Source organism: Rousettus aegyptiacus, unplaced genomic scaffold (genome assembly GCF_014176215.1).
Source record: "Rousettus aegyptiacus isolate mRouAeg1 unplaced genomic scaffold, mRouAeg1.p scaffold_m13_p_7, whole genome shotgun sequence".
Classification (NCBI taxonomy): Eukaryota; Metazoa; Chordata; class Mammalia; order Chiroptera; family Pteropodidae; genus Rousettus; species Rousettus aegyptiacus.
The window spans coordinates 37,785,412-37,805,970 of record NW_023416310.1 but is presented as its reverse complement, the minus strand read 5'-3'; the positions used below and the strand labels follow the sequence as shown (position 1 = coordinate 37,805,970).

At 39.1% G+C, this 20,559-nt stretch overlaps 1 long non-coding RNA gene across 7 annotated transcripts in view; it reads left to right on the top strand.

Moving 5' to 3' along the window:
* Nucleotides 1–20,559, top strand: part of LOC107502447 — a 607,862-nt gene that overhangs the window by 334,970 nt on the left and 252,333 nt on the right. For 6 of the 7 annotated variants that reach the window (XR_004952153.1, XR_004952152.1, XR_004952149.1 and 3 more), the window contains 2 exons: nt 248–327; nt 11,123–11,175. This is a non-coding gene — a long non-coding RNA (uncharacterized LOC107502447). The remainder of the gene's footprint in view (nt 1–247; nt 328–11,122; nt 11,176–20,559) is intronic. The other variant, XR_004952150.1, reaches the window with a different exon arrangement.

The window sequence follows — 20,559 nt, the reverse complement described above, 5'->3', positions numbered from 1 at the left end:
TCTCTAAATCAATAACCTATTGAATACCCATTATGTACCCAAAATAGAGAGGCATGTGGAAGGCAAAAAGCACAGTGCAAGCATTTGTGTGCGTGTATGGGGTGAGGAGGGGCAAGTGGTTAGCTAATGGAAGGTAAACCTTCTTTCATATATATGTTCATGTGCTTATTTCACAGATATGTGTTAAGAGTCTACTAAGTGTCAGAAATTGTGGTAGACTAATACCTATTTTTTCTTCTAAATTCAGTTCAAACCTGACTTCCTTCATGAAGACCCAATCTCCCCCTGAAGGAGCTCACATTTGTGAAGAACAAACATGAACTCGTGGTAAGTACCATGGTAGTTATTTGAGCCTGAGACAGCAAAATTTAGCCATAAGATTTTGGGATTATCTGATGTTTTATATTATTTATATTGTTTTTCTTTGTTTATGAGTAATTGAGATGTCATTGTACTTCGACTAATATTTATTGAATGGGTAAACTTTGCTAAGAATGCAAAGGTGAGTGACATACAACATGTGCTGTACAGATTTGTAAATAACACAAATGAACTGTGTTAAGGACTCAGTGATGTGCTGTGGGGGAGAGAGAGAGAGAGAGAGAGAGAGAGAGAGTGCGAGAGCGCGAGCGAGCGAGAGCGCGTGTGTGTGTGCACATGCACACTTGGGAGAATCAGAAAGGTCTCCTTGCAGAAGATGCCATCAAGATGACTCACCCTTTTTCTTCCAAGATTGGCCTGGCTTATGTTTTACACTTTCATAACTCCTGGCCCTTTGCCTTGGTGGAATGTCTCCCAGTTGTAATTACATATTATTTTATTATTTGAATAATATCTATACCATTGGATCGTAAGCTAGGTGAGGGTAGAGACTGTGTCCTTTTTGCTCACTGTGGTATTCCCAGGGTCTTCAGTGGTGCCAGTTTAGAAGGCAGACATAAATATCCAATAAATGAATGAATGTGTGGGCATTGAAGAACAAGTGGAAATTGGGGTAGAGCAGGAGGAGCCTTCCAGGTAGAGGGAGCAGTTCGAATAATTGGCAAGCATTAGTGGTCCCCTATTAATCCTTAGAGACTTGAAGAACATTTGAAATAGCAAATTGTGTCAGATCCTTTTACTGAATGACTAGAGGGCTTATTGAGAGAGACTGTGGCAGGTGTACAGAGTGTCTCTAACCTCTCCTTAATAAACTCAAGGAAGATACATCATCCCTGATTTTATTTAAGCTCTTCTTGAACCTAGTAGGTGCTCATTAAATATTTGAAAATGGAATTAGAGCATGGATGAATATACTGATGTTTTCTGCCCAACAACCTTCTGGAATAACAAGCTATCGTTGCCTACCCCCTGCCCCCTCCTGCTTCTCACTTAAGCCATGTCTTTATGCTGTGAGAAAAATGGTGCAATATGGGGGAAAAAAAGCAGGGCATCTGGTTCACCAGATATGCATATGGCCACAACATATGGCAAACCCAGGGCATTTGACCATCGTGCTCATTAGGATGTGCCGGCAAACCGGATGCTGCGCGCTCGCTGTGTCTGTGTCGTTTTTCTCACAGCGTGCAACCCAGTGTTCATCATCAGGACACTCTCGCCTTTCCTCAGCAAATCACTCCCTCCACCCCTTTCACCTCAGACTTCTGAAATTCCCTCCTCCTTTGTGTTTGCTTTCAGTTGGCTGGTGGCCTTCAAACTCACAGGCTTGTCCTACTCCACAGATCCCACTAAAAACATTCGACACACCATGTAGCCAACAAAAAGCAACAACAGCAGCTCAGGGCCTTTTTAGGGCGTAAGAAGAAAATACAAGGTTCGTTTCCATTAAGGCATTAAGGAAAATAGTCTATTTTTCTCCGAGCCTGGGATAATTAACTTTGCACAGAAAAAAGGAAACCCATCCCACCCTAGATCACTTGATTTTCACTCAGGGACTTCACAACTTTAGGAAAGAGAGGGCCAGAGATTATACAACGCCACCCCCAACCCTGGCAAACAAAAACGAACAAGCAATTCAAAGGACTGAGAGTAGATCAACCCTCAAAAGCCAGTGAGCTGCTCATTCATTTTGTGTATTTGATAGTTTCCCCCTAAAATGACCTGGTTCTAGCTTTTCCAGGTCCGTCTTATGTTTCTATTCCACCTCCTACTTCTCTAAGGAAATTTCATTTTCCAGTTCGTGTTGGCAATTTTAACCGTTCATTTAGTACATTTGCATATTCCATTTTTGTCCAGGTTGTTTCTCTCCTGTTACATTTCTAAAAATGAGTTCAAAACACACATTAACCCCAGTGTCATTCCCCTTTGCTTTTCATTCACTGCTATTCTTTGTTTATCATCTTTCAGCAAATTTTTGATCCATATGACAATACTCCCATCGAAATCAATTAGAACCAGTTTCACAAAATAGACTTACTGATGCCCTCTGTCAATTTTTTCTTGAATTCCAGCTGTAGACCGTTGATGCACACTTATTGCTAGATATACATTATTCCTTTCATCTGCTACTATTAAAAAACAGTAACAAATTTGTCCAGAAGGGTTTATTCTTCACATACTTCTCTTTCTAAGTATTGCTGATGATTTGATTGAACTCAAATAGTTACAGATTTTTCTCATTTAATATCCACTCCATTATTTCAAGGCAGGAAAAGTACAGATTTTTTTTTCTTTTAAATAGTTTTATAGACAAAGTGAAAGATTTTTCATTCTTGCTTCAAATTCATTGTGAAAACAGAAGGCAGTTTTCCCAGATGGAAATCTGTCATATCATTATGGAAATGTCAGATTTCCACCCGGGGCATATTGACAAAAAGCCATGGTTTTTGCCCAGGGGGTGGAATTTCACAAAATTTCCCAAGAAGAGCTGCACTTCCTGGTAGAAGACAGAGGCAATTTCTTTTCCTGTTTCAGATTTAGGAGACTGAGCTCTAAGAGATTGGTTTCAGGCAAGCACTCAAAGAGGAGAAAAAATTTTAGCTTTCCCATTACTAGCCATAGGGGCTTGGCTCGTTAGTGAGTCAGTCCAGGCTGTATTTACTGTTATAGTCACCCTGGGCTGTAACTCTGTTGGAGATACCATATAAAATGGGTGTGTCATGTTGCAGAGCAGAGGAGAGATTTTATTCTTTGACCTATCTGATTCTGCCATGTAAATATATCCCCTTTAGTTAACAGATATGCTCTTCCTAAAGTCTCTCTTAATTTTGGTAATTGTATTTTTTTCCCCTGGGAAAGGAGCATTTTAAACCACCGTTAGGAGTATTCTTGCATGCATTAGAAATATTAGCAAATCATTTAGAGGAAAATAAAACAATACCCAAACATTTTCATACATTTACAGTCATCAGAATCTCACGCTTTAAGTAGATGAAAGAGATTTGTGAGTGGCCTAAGTCATGGCAGAAATAGCCTTGGGACGTGAGTTACTCTATTCTGTTAGTAAAGGTCTTGCTGCCTCTTGTATAATAGCCCTGCAGATTAGCAAGTACAATGAAAGGAATCTAAATATTTTTCTAAAATAAAGATTTGCTGTTCTCAACAACAACAACAAAAACCTTCTCCAAAGATTGTACTAGTATAGGTACTCTGCTCCATTAATATAAATGACTTCAATGTATATTTTTTCCTAGCAGAAATACCTGCATTTAAAAAAAAAAATGCAGCAATAACTTCAGACTTCAAAGGTCTAAACTTCAAAAGGTTTCTTGCATTCTGCTTGATGGGACAGCATCTTATGCACACATGCTTTTTTTCCCTGCTAAATGCCTTAATAATGAGCTTGGGTTCAGATTTTGTGAATCGGAGCCAAGTAACTCTATTTTATTATATTTGCTGGGAAATGAACTAGCTCAGGGTAATTAGGAAAGCAATTTTATTAGCTTCTATTTCATAAAGATTGTTTTTTAATCAGAGTCAGAACTTACTAGAAATGATTCTGTGCTCATTGCTCGGGTCTCAGGAAATGAAATGGGGCACCGTGGGTCCTAACCCACAGTAAAACCGATGTGATGAAGACAGAAGCTTTGCTCTTAATCTCTAACAATGCTGTAAGAATAAACCCAATCTGATGGCGTTGTAAATAAAAGGGTCATGGTTAGCGATTACCTGCATCTAGTTTATTATAGATTAGAGCCTTGATAACGGAAAGAATTAAATTTTTTCTTTTAATTGACCAAGGAGTCCTGGATTCAAGTTGTGAACAATCCTGGTTTGGGGGCTGGGGAGACTGGGGAGGGTAGTAAGAAAAGGGAAACACAGGATTAGGTGAATATGCCTTCAGGAGACAAATGGCTGAAGGAATTGGGACTGATGGTGTATTTAGATAATGTAGTGCAGCTGTGAAAAAGACAAATGCTCTACAGAGGCATACGGCATATAGGGGGTGTGTTGCTTATAGGAAAATGGAGTTCCTGTGACCATGCCTCTCCTGGCAGCCACTCATGGAGCACGGCACACTGTTTGGGGCACCTCGTTATGAAGAGAACATCAATACTGTAAATTAGAGAGAACTCAGAGAAGGGAGACAAAAAAGATAAAAGGATTAGGAGAGATGACCTATAAAGAAAGGTTAAAGGAACATAACATTTAAAGCTTTCAGAAGAAGGAGCTGGAGAGATGGAAGCCTATGCTAACTGTCTACAAATATTTGAGCAATAATAATTTTAAGGAAAGAAGGGGATTGCTTGCAGTAGTTTAGAATGGTCTAATAAGAAGTAACGGCTTGAAACTAAGGAAAGGGGAAAATGTCGGTTAGAAGACATTAGGAAAAATTTCTTCCCAGTAAGGGCTATTAGGCACCGAAGTGAACTGCCTGGGGAGGTGGCTGAGGCCCCATCACTGCAAGTGTTGCAAGTATTTAAGGGGAGCTAAAACACTTAGGGAAAAGGGAGAGAGAGCCCACCCTTTTTCGAAGACATTCCTATACAGGAGAATTAGGCTAGAAAACCCCAGAAAGTCTTTCCCAATGGCCCCAACTGTAATTTAAAGCTTGTAAAGTGAGTGCGTGGAGAGTGGGGGTTGAGGGGTAAATATGTAACAAGAGAAAAGCCCATCTTATGTGGATGGGCAATATCTTTTCCAAAAGCAGTTATTTTCTGTTGGCCATTAGTGTTGGTGTTCCTCATTTCCCTTTACAGTCATCAGGACATTTACATAAATCATCGCACAGCACCTCCAGAAGTCAGAGCTAAAGTGGGAAGGGAGGGATGCCTCTGACAAGGAAGCACATTTAAAAATGAATGGTGTGAGGTTTTGTGCATCAGTTTCTGTTATGCAAGCAAAGGGAAATAGAGAAAATTGCCATGTTTTATCATGTTGCACGAGCTGGAACAGGTGACACCGTGATCAGGTGTGCATGCATAATCACTCCCCCAAATAATCGCCATGTGGAATAATTTCTCCCCAAATCTTGCAGCTTCAACTTATTCTCTGCGAGTGACTCATAAATCTTGGCCTTGAATGTGAATCAAGATTCCAAGCTGCAGGCTCAGGGGTTTGGTGGATTTATTCAACTTTAGTCTTTATTTATAGACATAAAAGTGTATTATTGGTTGTAACATCCAAACAAAAGAAAACAGATTGTAAGCCTCCATTAATGTTTTCCCAAAGGGAAATTGCACATTTCTCTTGGGTCCTTCATTCTTTTGCTTGTAATATTAAGATGATGTCATAAACTCATAATTACTTTGCAGTGTTCTTGTGTACTTCATATCTGTTGGTTCAGAGACACAAATTCTCTCTCTGATCAGAATGTAGCAAACAGTATGAGCAGGTGGGAGGAAAGTCTTTGGTGGCTTACAATTCAGAAGCCTCTGAAATTTTGAATTCATACTATTTAAACTGTTCCCTGGGAGGGGAGAGATGCATTTAAGAAATCTTGGGTCTTGTGTTATACACATAATGAGGTGTGAATTTAGTGGAACAGTTACTCTTACTACCAGAACAGAAAATTATTTTGGTTAACAAATGTTGAGGCTATATGAAAATGTATTATTGTATTTATCTGGTAGAAATTTTTCATCTACTAATCATATCCAAGAAAGCAAAGGTACTTTAAAAGAAGGAGTATATTTGTTTGCATATTATTAGATGCCTGTCTTTCAAGTACCCGAGATGTTGGGATGAACAGAAAGCATAGAACTTAGGTCTCAGAGAAAAATTGATCACAAGATGGTGACTTTCTATTTTTTTTTTTTCGGCCAAATCTTTGTTCTTTTACTCCCAGCTCATCTCTTCAATTCTGCAAGAAAGAGGCCATAAAGTATCTATTTCCAAGTCCTCTTTAAGCCTTGCTCAGATTTCTTATTGCTCATTGCTAACCATTTTAATTTCTGACCTCTTCTGCTCCACTAGTTATAGACCCATTCACTGACCCTCTAGGATTTCCAACTCGGTGATTTATGTCCTTGCCATATTCATGTGAAGCACCAGAATCAACCTGAGGGTGGGGGGCGGGGAGCGGTGTGAGGGAGAGGGGAGGGAGAGGAAGGGAGAGAGGGAGAGAGGTGCTTTTCTCATTCTCCTGCTTTGTGCCAAAGCAACTTTTCTTTACATTTCTCTTTTCTTATAATCTTAATAATGACCTTAATGCTGGGAATTGTAGATGTCCCCCCTGGAAAAAAAAAAATCCTCTTGAGTTTTAATTGCTGCAGCTACTGTAGACTGAGGGGCGACATTTCCTTGAGTGGTGGGGTTTGGGGCAGTTTGGCATGAGAAGTGATCCTACAGTGTCTAAGTTGATCAATAAAGCTATTGACTTCCTAGAGAGTTAGAGGAGAGGGTAGGGTCTGGGGAAGCCTGCTTCCACCTTGACCTTGCACCAGCCCTCTCCTAGGAGAAGGCAAAGCCCTCTTTCCTTTATTATCAGAGTGTTGAGGGTTATGGAGGCATCTGGTAGAAGGATCTGAGCCACTCTAATTAGTTCATGCCTGCTCTGGTCCCCTTCGAAGTTGACAAGTATACCAACAAATGTAGATGCCACTCGCCACCCTCATCAGAGCCATTTGCATTCAAGATTGAGTTAAAGGTAATTTGGCTTTAGATCTTTGTTTTGCTTATTTTGTATATATTTTCCTTTCAGTGTATTTTTCTGACCAGTCCTTTACCCCATTTGCTGAATTTACAAATCCTAGGTCTCCAGTGAGATACCATTTCTCATGTGAGTCCTGCTCCAGGATCAACTTTCTCTCTGACCCAGGCATGTGTTGTGTTGTAACATGGTTCAATATTAAGTACGAATGCAGACTAGCGAGCTTCTTTGTTAGGATGTGACTTGCCCCACACGTCGATCCTGTTTAGTTACTAAGAAAACTTAATCATACACTAAGAAAAGGCGTTGATAAAGAATTTTACTCCTGCATGTTCATTTAAGATTGAGACTTGACGTATTAACGCCAAATTTAAAATTGTGTCCTCTTCATTGCAATCCTCTGTAGTTACAAGGTTCTAATAAATATTATGTCCTCCCATCATGCAATTAAAATTTTCCACCTCATTTCACAATGCAAAACATTCACATGTTGTCAATCATTTTGAAACATGATTTTTTGACATCATGTAATTTCACTTCATTTTTTCAGACAGACATCACACCAGGAAATTATTTAAGAAAGAATTCTATTATATCTTTATTTTTCCACCAAATTTCACCTTCAAATGCAGTCATTTGTGTACATTTCAGTAATTTCAATAATAAACTTGCAAGGAGAGGGAATGGCAACTCCTCAGACAGATATTCACATATGGATTTTGCCAGTCTTACAAGGCTGTGGCTTCGTTTGGGCACTCAGTTAGAAAACACCGTTTTAGCCACGGGAAGTTTACAAGTCTTGCTGCACAGAGTGAAAAGGTTGCTGCTTGAAACAGCTACCACCTGGGAAGCTGGGAGAAAAACATGCGTGTGCTTTTGAACTTTCCTCTGTTTAATAACTAGCAGACACTAATGATTTGCCAAACATCCTGATTTAAAATGGCGATAGTCAAAAGCAAGGCTGCCTGCTGGTTGTCAGGTAGCCCACCTGTTCTCCAAACCAAAGTTCCCCTGACCTGTGCCCAATGCAAAGCTGTTATCCTTTAAAGGACTGCTAGATGTACGTGTACACCTTGTTGGGTTCCCTCGCTAACATTCTGGTCTGCTGTCAGAGAGAAGCTTCTTACTGGGAGCTCTATGTTGCCTTTTTTTTCTGAAGGAAGATCCTTGGGGAATGATCTTATGCACAGTCTTTGGGGAGGTTGGGGTGGGAGGTGGGGTAGGGGAGAGTGGATGCTGCTCATTTTGTCAGAGCAGCAAGGGGGAGCTAATGAGAAAATGTTGATGAAGGTGCTGCTCAATTCCGAATAGGATAAGTATGCCTTCCTACTTTTTTTAAAATAGGGAGGTGGGTTTTTTTTTAAAGAAGGGTCAACCATATTATTCATGACTTGGTATAGTTTTCATGAGAGCAAAAGTAGAAAACAGCTAGTGGTTGAAGGAGGGAAATTTGTGAAATAGGTAAAGCAGTGTTGAATTATGCTCTTAATCTCTGGTCCGGTGAGCAGAGGTGGTTTTTGATTAAAACAAAGGGACCTGAGGAAGCTGGAGAACACTGTTTTGGTGTGACCTAAAGTAGAAAGGTGATCAGGGAAGCTTATTAAGTAGCAGTTAGGTTATCATCTATTAGCACAAGAGAGTTAATTTAACAAGCACTCTAGTAATATTGAAAATCATATGAACTTTGCAATGGGCCAGGTTACTATTTCCTGCCAGCCACATAAGGGCTCAAGAACTTGGAAACCTCTAGGCCTAGGTTTTCTTCATGTTCTGCTACTACTTGTTTAAGATAGTCTAGGTTTTGTGGACACCGTAATGCGGATCAATGAATTTATCAGAATGAAACATTTAATAGCACAGGAAGGAATTCTTTTAAGACATTTGCATCTAATAGTGAGTATTATGTTCAAGCAATTAAATATAGGAATTTATAAATGATTAATTTGAAAGTACTTAGTATTAAGTAAGATTTCGTGGCACATTTTTGAACACCTACTGTGTGCTTTGCTTTGCAAATATTACGTCATTTAAATCTCACACCAACCAAAGTTAGTATCATTATGTCTTTTTTTACTGATGTGAAGTCTAAGACTCACACTAGTAATATGGCTAATAAAGTGGCAGAACTCAAAATCAAATCTCGCATACCGTACGTGTTTGTTCAATGGATGTTGACAGTTAAATCCATACCATATTCACTTATGGATATTCATACACACTTATCGATTAATTATACCCACACACTTCAGAATGCTCATCTGTATTTTGATGGGATGATTAGTAAATTAGGAGATCCTCTTTTGATAGGCAAGAGCATGCTTCCCCCATCTTTATTCTAGGTAAAGGCCTTTGTGATATTCTTTAAGCCCCAATCCAGAGGGGTTGTCTCCAGGGACCAGGGGATGTTTAGCTTTATTCTCTAAAGACAATTGTGCTACAAGTAAAGAAAGCTGTCAGCGTTGTTGATTTTTATCTCCTTCTCTAGATTGACATAGTGCTTAGCACCGTGGTACCTAAGTGCGTTGACATGGTTGCTAACTTCTCATGAAACAATACCGGAAGGAGAATAACTTCTTGCTTTGAGCCGTTCAATGCCTAGCACACAGACAGCCATTTAAGTTTCTCCATATTGCAAGTCCTTCATCATGTGAACTTCTCCGTCATTTACACTTGCCCAGCATTAATGCAATGAAATTCGTATGTGAGGGTAAGCAGTCCTTACCAACAAGATGTACCGAAGGGTTTGCACCATAGTGTGTCTGCGTACTACTACCTACCACTCGTTTTAGAAGTTATTTGGTACAAGAGAGAAATACATATTTGAATAAGCTAAAAAAAATATGTGTTTTTAAAAAGCTTCATGGGCATCTCGTGAAACGCATAAGTACTAATGGAGCTTTGCTTCGCAGAGATGAGAGTGGAATGGAGCATCTGCTGACGCCTCTCTGTCATCCCATCATCTCTCCTCTGTGCACCTCTTTGTTTCTATGCTTTATTCTCTTCTCTGATGTTTCTTTGTTTACATATCTACTTTTATGTGGCCCATCATGGCTGCCTTCAAATAGTGGCCTTAGCCTGCAAATCTACATGACCATTCAGCTCATACTCCCCACATCAAAGTAATGCAAATTTTAGTGTCCCTACTTCGAATTCCTGAGAGAAAGAATCTGCTGCAGCTGGGGTCACATGTCCACTACTGGCTGGAGAAGAGGGGTCAGGCAATGCTGAGCTGCTTCTTTCAGGACACTGTGAAGGTCGCCTAAGAAATGGATTACTGGTAAAGGGGTTTGTCTCTCTAGAATCTAGTAAGGATTGTCTGTGGGGGAAAAAAGGTGAACTTAACTGTACAATGATGGATTTTTAAGTCACTATACTTAAGAGAGAGAGCAAGAGAGACAAAGTTTTCATGCAAAAACATTTTTAGATAGAGGAGCTTCTGCAGAAAACCAGGGAAACAGAAGTACCTGATCTTGGACTGAGGTCAAGAATTCTTTTCTTTCTAGACTGAAGTCAGAAAGTGTTTTTTGGAAGGTTTTATTTCTCTTTCCATGTACAAACCTTTCATTGGAATCTGGGGAAAGGAGAAAGTTGAATTCCGCCAAATATCCTCCCCTACTAACTCCTCCAACTCGAGAATACGTTGGAGAGCCACCTTTCTCCACTCCATGTGATTTTCATATGCAGATCTAGCCACCATCAGATGTTGTTGGTTTTGTCCACATGGCCGCAAAAGTCCTGAAGACCCCTGAAAAGTTCGGTTAGCTATTCAGATATTTCTGTCAGGCCATTTGGAGATCGCAGTTGGTTTTCTAACAATCCTAAGTAGATTTTGTGATTTACCGAGGAAAGTTTAAATTAGAATCAATTCTTGAGGAAAATATGATTGGAGGACAACTTCTCTTGGCACCTGGGAACTTGCTCCCTCCTCCTCCTCCTGGCAGCCCCACCGTGGTCTGGTCACACATAACTTCCTCAGTTCAGTTGCTGTCTCACTAGACTTGAGTTGTACTCAGGTAGCCAATTCACTTTCATGAGCTGGCAGCTTCTGTATTTGAACAGACTAAGACATCAGGTTTCCTCCTTTCGTTCTAGGGTTCCGAGCAGAATTGTTATGTCATCACAGGATGACCAATGTGGCCTATTGGGTAAGAAATGTGACCCCACTTTAATATTCTGTTTGCGTGTTTTGTTTTTCAATAAGTGCTTTTCGCATAGATCCCTGACCCCAAAGTATGTGGCTGAGGGTTTATGAGGGGCTCGTTTCTGTCCAAAAGTACTTCACTCTCCAATAGGAGACAGACGTGCATGCCCAGAGTAGCTCAAAGTTCTGTGTTCTCGTTCTACCGAAGAGAGTTCTAGCACAAAACACCTTTCTGTTTTCCCCGTCTTCTGAAACCTGTTTTGAAGAGCGTACATTTTATGTTCCTACTGCATCAGTCCTCTGCCTCTCTAAGGGACCTAACCTTGGGTGATGCTGAAAGATCGCCATCATGCATACTATGAAATTGCTCCACAAGGTAAAATATGAAAGTGTAATAAAGCCAAGCTTAAATGTAATCATATAGCAACAGAATTACTTAAAAGAGCCACTGGCTTCCATTTTCTTACTTTGCGAAGGCAGGTTGTGCAAGGGCGAAAGAGACCAATAGTGCTGAGTTCCTGCCCCTGTTGGGGCCATGTAAACAACAATAAAAATGACATTTTCAAGCAAGCAATTTACTAGACACTCTTCTAAATGCTTCACCTGGATCATCTCATTTAATTCTAAAAACCATCTTTTGAGGTAGGTATTTCCATTATCCCAATTTTATAGATGAATAAACTGAGGTTCAGAAAGGTTAAGTAACTTGCCCAGATTCACAGAGCATGAAAGGAGTGGGTTAGGATTTGAACCCAGTGTGAGTCCAGACTTTATATTCATAACCTCTACATTATATGGCCTTTGGAACATAAATCCATCATTCAATTGTAACATGAGCATTTAAAGGGTGTGACTAAGGTGCCCTCCTCTTGTGGTTATTCCCTTCCAGTTATATCTAAATCCTCTTCCTCAGACTTCAAACCTAACGATGCAAACTGTCTACTACTATTGTGGGGCTTTGAAGATACGGAGAAAAAGAAGGGAAAAGAAACCAAGAGGAGACCTAACCTAGGAGGAATCGGGGCAGGGAGGGATGAATAGGAAGAGCACAGAGGATTCTTAGGGCAGTGAAACCACTCTGTGTGGTACTCTAATGATAGACACATGTCATTATATATTTCTCCAAATCCACAATTCATCAATTATAATTCATCAATTATAACAAATGTGCCACTCTGGTGGGGATATTGATAATGAAGGAGGCTGTGCATGTATGAGGGCGGGGGATGTCGGAAATCTCTGTACCTTCTACTTAATTTACTGTGAATCTAAAATTGCTTTAAAAAATAAATTATTTAAAAAAAAAAAAGCTTGGAGGAGAATGACAGAAGCGTGCTAGGAAGCTTGTTTACGATCCTTTAAAGAAGGAGAGTAAAAGAGAAGGGATGCACTGCTTTCCTGTTTGGAAATGCTTATCTGTTTTTAATGGTTTCTTTCTCTGCTAAAGGGGTCCCAGAGATGAGAACAAGCAGGTTATCAGAGAATAAGTACTATGAAAGACTGAGGAGAAAGGTACTTCCAGATGCGGGAAGATAAACTTTGCCTCAGAGTTTCCTGTGATGCTGTATTCAGTGAGTTAACCCCACTGGAGAGTGTGAGAAGTAGAGTCTGGCCCCTCAGGGAAGAATCGAGAATCAGAAACCCTGGGACCATCCTCCCTTCTCCCAACAAGATCAGTGGATATGCGGCAGGGAAACAGTCAGAGCAGGACTCTGTTATGGAGAGAAGCTTCAATAGGAGCATTTGCGTAAAACCTAATAGCATAATCAGAAAGTGATCAGATGTGTGCTCTGAGCATAAGCCCCTTTCTCGAGGGCTGTGTGGTATGGAACTAAGGCAGATACATGGCCAGGATGCTTCCCCTGCCTGCACCCACCCACTTCCTAACCCTCTCGCCTGCTTTCTCCCTTAGTCCTTGTTATCTTTGAACATACTGTATATTTTACTTGTTTAGATTATTTATTATTTAGCTCCTTCTTCTATGGAGTACGAACTCTATAGGAGCAGGGAGTTTTGAATATTTTGATTGCAGTTGGGGATCTTCTTAGGTGCTCAATGGATATCGTTGAAGGAATAAATGTTGTTCGACATCCGTTAGGACAGTCTGGCCAGGCGGCCATGCCTTTACTTTCTTGTTCCCAGTAGTCATTCTGTCTCCCTCTGTCATCTCAAGTCTCAGCTGTTTTATTGGCCTGGCGACGGCTGAAAAGATTTTTCCATTTTGCCCTGGGCTTTTTTTTCTCCTTCTCTCTTTTTTTTCTATCTTCATACCCTATTTCATCCAGTGTTTCTTCTTGTCATTTGGGGCAAGTTTCTCTGTTTTTGTTTCTTTCTCTTTCTGTTTCTTCCTCTCCCTTCTCTCTATCTCTCTCCTGTCCCCCCACCCCCAAATAAAATCCTTATGTTAAGCCATGAAGTGGTGTGAGAAAAGATGAGGATGACAAACTAGGGTAGACAAGGTGACTAGCAATTTATTCCAGGAGTCAGGTGGTTTGAGAGCATCCTGGTTTCAGGAAAGCTGACCCAAGGGGATGCAATCATCATGCTCTAGGTCCATAGGACTAAGTTACCAAGACAGAGAATAAAACATTAGCCCACATCCACAATAGGTTGTCAGTAAATAGTTTGCCAGTACCAAACCATCAAGATGCAATGCTTTGCTTTTTATGGGAAAGAAAGTTTCAAAACTTCTCTTGATAACATTTCTTTGGTAACTACTAGGTATTTGTGTATTTATTTGTTTAACATATACTTCTATAGTGCTTATTATATGCCAGGCTTATTATATGTCAGGCATTGCCAGGTTCAAAAATAAATATTAGGGCATCCAATAATCAGTACTATTGTTACCCCCTTCCCTTCTCCCATTTTATAGATGAAGAAACAGAAGTGGTTACGTAACTTGCTTGAGACTAAAAGGTAATAGTGACAGAGCTGAAATTCATACCTATGCCCCCATTTCTGGCTCCAGAGTCAATACAGTCACACATTAATTAGTCTACCTCTCCAATATTTACTAATACTTTTGAAGTCCTGATTGTGGTTTCACTAAAAATCTAACATAATTCTCTAGATCTTTATAAAGGAGATGACAGAGACTCGTACTGGAAGATAGGCAGCCATTTTAACTTCAAAGAAAGGAAATTTTTTGATATGCTTTGTTTATTTTAATACTTTGATTATTTAGTATACATGTATAGATGTGTAGTAAATGTACATAAACATACATAGATCAGAATATATACATGCATATACATATATATTCAAATACTACATAAATATATTTTGTCTAATCATACAGAGCTTCACCAATATTTCTTCTTTATTCTGTTTTATGCCAGCAGCTTTCTTTATGCATTTTCATTTTCCACATTTTTCAGAGTGATTGGATTAGGTTGCATACACTTCTTCTGAAATATTAAGTGCATACAACCCGCATCCACACGCATTGGGTCTATAGTTATGATCTATCATTTCAAAAATTCATATGTTAAAAAAGAGCAGGACAGCCTTTGAGTGCTATGAAGTATTAGGTCCAGAGGACCCCCTGCCATTCATCTTCTCACTAATGCAGAGACTAACAAGACCCCTGAGTTTCTGTCTCACTGGCAGATCCTTTGTCCTAAAACCACTGAAACCACACACACACACACACAAACACACACACACACACACACACACTTTCTCTCTCTCTCTCCCCCCCCCCCACACGCTCACACATGTATGCATACCTATACTCACTTGTTCACATCCATTTATATCTAAGAGAATTAATCAATTTCATAATGAGTAAGAAGATACATAGTCAAGTAGAAGAAGGATATCTAACTAGTATGCCATTCCTGAAATTTTTATTGGGGATGTGTTATCAGCACAACTATCAATCCAGATTGTTGAGTTTTATCTCCAGGATGATTTGGGAAAAAAACTAGATATAGAAATGGTTAAGCAAGAAATCATTTTTAACATTTAATTTCCTCCATCTGATGTTGTGTTGCTCCTTATGCTCTTTATCATTAAATACTCCCAGCATCTAAAGGTGCCACTGCTGGATCTTCTCAGTTTATTTTTTCTTCTGAATCCTTAAAAATATGATTAGTTAGCCTTTCTTGTTTGACTTGAAACTGGCCTTACTGCTTTAGAGTCAAGCCATGTTTGTTGCAATATAATTTCCTGGCTGGTGGTGTTTCACTGTGCTAACTCCCTGGACACCCCATGTCCACATTGGTCCACAAATTCATTTCCCTCCTTTTATCCCTGGGGATTTACGCTCTGATGTGTGCTCACACCTTCAGGTATATGTTACTTTACTTCTGTTTTCCCTTGAAGTCCACTGCTCAGAACTCCCGAGTCCCTGCCTTCAGCCTTGTGTGATTTCATGACTGGTCTAAGGTTGAATCGACATGCAGAACAAAACCACTGACCTCTTCAACATGTTTTTAGATAAATTCATGAGAAAAAATCAATTTGATTGAATTTGTTTGTTCAAATGGAAAAACCTTGTGTCCTGTGTAGACATGTTTTCACTGAAAATTTCAATCACTAGTTCTTTATGCCTATAAAGTCTGTAAAGCCCCAAACTAGGATTTGGCTAGTCATCTACAATTCCTCAAGTAAGGATACTTTTATATATACACACATCCTAATGATTAACATCAGGGACCAAACATCTTGACTATTTGTGAATTTTTCACAGTTCGGTCGGATGTTTTGGCTTTGTGTAGACAGACACAGATTGCAGAATGCTTCTCCGTAGGTATCCCTTTGAATCTGCTTCATGCATGTAAAACAAAGTTTAATTTGTCATAGGTTTTAATTTAAGAAAGAAAAGCTAATGAATGTTGGACTGCATTCTTCAGTGAAGGCAATAAGCCTCGTATGTATATATAAAAAGCTACCACCCTCTGATTGTCAAAGTTTACTTCTTTCTTTTCAGATTCTTCTTTGTATTGTTTTACAATCTAGGTATATCTGTTTAACATGAAATGCAGAAAATGACAGGGCTCAGACAGCTACTGCACCCAGTGACAAAGATTACTGTCATCCTGGCTCATCAGTTAATTCATCATTGGCAATGGTCCATTCCATTTCCTGGTAGCCTAGCAACAGCCAATGATGGGGAGGGCTGTTTGCCATGTGACAATGGTATGTGGTACTTTCCAGAATGCTTTTACATAAAAATAGGATGATAATTTATAAATTTACATTTTTATTTTAATAAATGGGAATATTTGGTTTTAGGGGTTGACATTCAAAAGGGAGACAATTTTATTTTGCAGACCATGACTTTAAAGTGCTGGACTAGTGACTTGATAACAGAAATGGAGCTATCAATTTCACACATAAACAGGGTTTAAAGTTGAGCCTGTGAATTCCTTACTTTACCTTGGAATAAATGATATTCCCCTACAGAGTAACTATAAAAAATAATATAATTAAATGAGAGCTGTTCTTATATCAGTGTGCACACACATACACACACACATATGATATAGGATTTTGAGTCTGAACTTTGGCTCCTAATTTTCTTTATCACTGGATAGAAAAAAAGCAAAGAGATCCATGAGCAACAATTATTGTCATCCTCTGTATTTAAAAAAAAAAATCTTTTGGTTTCTCACAATCCTCCTAACGCTCTATTGATGATTCATGGTTCGGCAACTCATTTGAAAATCTGCTCATTTGTTTTCACTGATTGACTTCTCTGATTGTTAGTGTGTATAAATGTGTTAGTTACTTTCGAAGCTATCCTCTATTAAAGAATTGATAGAAAATCCTATTTAAATGTCATAATGCTTTTTTTCTCTTGTTATCACAATATCATTGAATAAATAGCTTCATTTCAGTGCTATAGTTAAGAAAATCTGTAGTCACCTCCTCATAAATATTTTTTTTAAATCTATATTTAGCCCCATCCGCAGAGACAGGAGTTGGAAATAGGCGACTACATGAAATCTGTTAAATATTAAAGAGATCTCATCAATGATTTTATTAGTCTCTGAGCTCAGTAAAGGCCTCACTGACATGTAAAGCCTAATGATTTTTTTAAATATATTTAAAGCCTGGCACTGCACCTTTAAATATTGAACAATATTGAAAAATATTGAAGCTCTTTTTTGTATATTAGCTTTAGGCAGAACTGTTGTATGATTTCCACTCCTTTCATGACATTGTAATGATGTTACCACATACAACTTTATCTTGCATGAAAAGGTGAAGTCATGAGTGATTTCTCCAATTTAAAAGCACTCAACCCTCACAGTGCTAGAAATGAATATTTTGCATATATTCATGCAACAATGATTCAATTTAAGATTTCTATTTTCAAACATTGCTTGAAACCTTCACTATGTTAGTAGTAAAATTGCCAAAATGTGTAATAAGATTTATTATAGATGAGTAGCATTTTATTTAGTATTTCATGTTAACACGCTTTTAGGGTTACCTGGTTTAGCAGGAGAATTCATCTTTCTTTTCTAATCAGAGATAACATTTTATTGTATTTTAAAAAATACTCTTCCCGTGCACATATATATTGTGGCACAAACTGAATTTTCTCTGGCTGGCAACACAAACCCAAACATTGCTCATGTCAAAGCTCACTGTACCCTCACACAAAGCCATCCTGATTAAAGAAAAGAAGACAGACTTGCATGTCTCTTTGGTAATCTCCAGAAGAGCTGTAAAACCCTTTTGCTTTACATCCTTAAAATGGGTTCAGAATTTTGCTACAGACTTTCCCCTTTAAAGGGGTCATGCTATACTCTTGTTTATACTGTGTAGATGCTTCCTTCTGTAATAGCATAAAAACGCAACAGTATAAGTTTCCTAGAAGCCACATCACAACATATGTTACAGGCACAAAAAGTATAGATTGGCAAGAGCTCTGAAGTGAGAGGCTGTGTTTCTGCAAGAGGCTTGCACACATGGAGAAAGAGATGTACCTAAACATGGTTACCTATGGGCTTATATGTGAGAGATAAGGGAGGTGTGTAATCATTTCATGGCCATACCTGTGCTTGTCATGGGAGAAGCATGAAAAAAATACAAACTGTTACTGTTTTTGTTTTCATTATGCATCTTTAAGCCCTAAGTCTTCTTTCCATTCCAGATTTTAAATCATTTTAGCAATGAAAATGGGAACCTTCCACATACCCACTTTGCAGGCATTAAAGCAATGCTCTTTCTCTCCAAGTGTATTTATAAAGCATACGTGGACACGCACACACAATCACATAAATATACACTCATATACAAACAAGGCTTTCTGTATGTGATTGAGCTTATACCTGCTAATCCCTCCCACGAACAACAACAAACAACAAATAAACAAACAAACAAAAAACCTAAAAAATACCTAAAGCACATACTTCTCCCCCTGGAAAGGAAATACAAACTTGATTTCTTTTTAGAAAAGACCTATAGTTACTGACAGCCAAACCCATTTGTTGGTGCAAAGCCACTCGCAGATTACACAGTTATACAAATATGTGTTGTTGTTGTTGTTATTATTTTTTAGTTACCTTAAATTTTGTAGTTAAAAAAAGTTACTGTCTACTGGACACATAGCATGCCAATTAGTGATTCATTCTGCATTTTGGAGAGGGAAAGAGAGTGGGAATCTTATTAGGCCGCTGGGTGGGCCAAATTTTTCTAATTACATGGAAATCGGAGGCAGTCCCTAGACTGGTATCTTGCCTGCATAGAGGATACACTCCCTTACTGTCATTAATGTCCTATAAATCATGTTTAAGAGAAGCATAATTAACATTTTTGATCAAATCAGGCATTAGAATCATGAAGTATTTGAGTGAATAAAGCCACATTTCAGTGTCATCAGTGAATAGATTCTCCAAGGAAGGCTTAGGATGACTCTGCACTGCTCCTCACCCACCCCTCCCCTTGGTATACCCACATGAGGGAAAGGGATTTGGGGTGAGAAAATCCTCAGCAACATACCCCATTCAGTTTTGTGGATCTGAGCTCATCAAGAGGCAAAGAGAATTGGGTGCAGAGAGGGAGAAGCAACCCCATGTCTGAGAAGAATCAGCAACTTTATTTTTCTAGTCTGGTGAAAAGGTATTCTTTCTGTGCATGGTCAAATTGTTTCTGCTTGTCTTTCAAATAATTTAGGAGGACAGTATTCCTGGTTACAGATCAGGTGGTTTTGCACAAATCAGTTCCATCTTCATTTTTTTTTTTTTTTTTTTGTATCTTGAGAAGATTTCCATCTAGTTGCCAAAGGCTAATTAAAACTCAAGCTCACCTGGATGTGGGTACCAAAATGGAGTAGCTAAAATAGGTTTCCAAGGTTTCTAGTGCCCAAGACAGCACTGACATAGGACCCTGGATTTCTGCCATGAGAGACAGGGCTTCTCTTTCAGTGATAGAAGAGACTTTAGTTGCAGATTTCCCTAGAAGTTACTGGTAAACTTGCATTCACACCAAGGTAAGCAGTTGATAGCAAAGTCTTGGTGAAGGGAGTAAATATAGGGTGAAGAAAAAGAGGGAGCCTTGAATGCCCAATTTGACCAGTGAAAGAAAGGAGAGAAAGGCAGAATGGAGGAGGTTGTATGACATGTAATGCTCTTTCTAAACATCACAGTTTTGATCTGGGTTTGGCCCTGACTCTGAGAAGGTCTCAGTAAGCACCAATGACAACAGAAACAGAGATGGCAATGGAGATTCTCACCCCTTACTCCTCCCCTCTCACTCCCTCACCCCCACACACACGAACACACACATCACATTCAGTGTAACTGGAGAAATTTGCCCTCAGCCCCTTCATTGTCCTGGGTACCCAGGAAGGAATACAACATGCCCTAAAAGTCTGGGATTGGGGTCTGTGACTCCTCCTGCATTCCTCTGGCTCTTCCCATGGCACATTATATGGATTTGTCTCTTCCCAGTATCCCATCGGTCAATGCTGGCTTTATCCTTCCAGCATAGGGTTGGGATGGAGCCTCAGAGGAAGTGATCCTTGCCCTTTCTTGTCCCACCAGCCTGGTATAGAGGTGGGGCAGGGAGGAAGGAGTGATGTGCCTGGTGCTAAGTTATGCTAAGACCCCTTATTTAAATAAATAAATCCAATATTAAGAGTACAGAAGCTGTGTGTACTCCAGAAAAGAAGTACATTTTACTAGGTTGACATAGATTACATTTGTTTTGAGTATACTTACAGGGACCATCGGTACTGAGTTTTTAGAATCTTTCAATTTTACAGTTTCAAATATTGTATTTAATGTAAAGATATAGAGGTGTGTGTGTGTGTGTGTGTGTGTGTGTCTGTGTGTTTTGGTGAAGTGTATGTTTTTAATTATGCAGCTACATTCTTTTTAAGAAAGCCAATTTAAAAAATAAGAACTGCAAGTGGTTTAAATTTTATAAC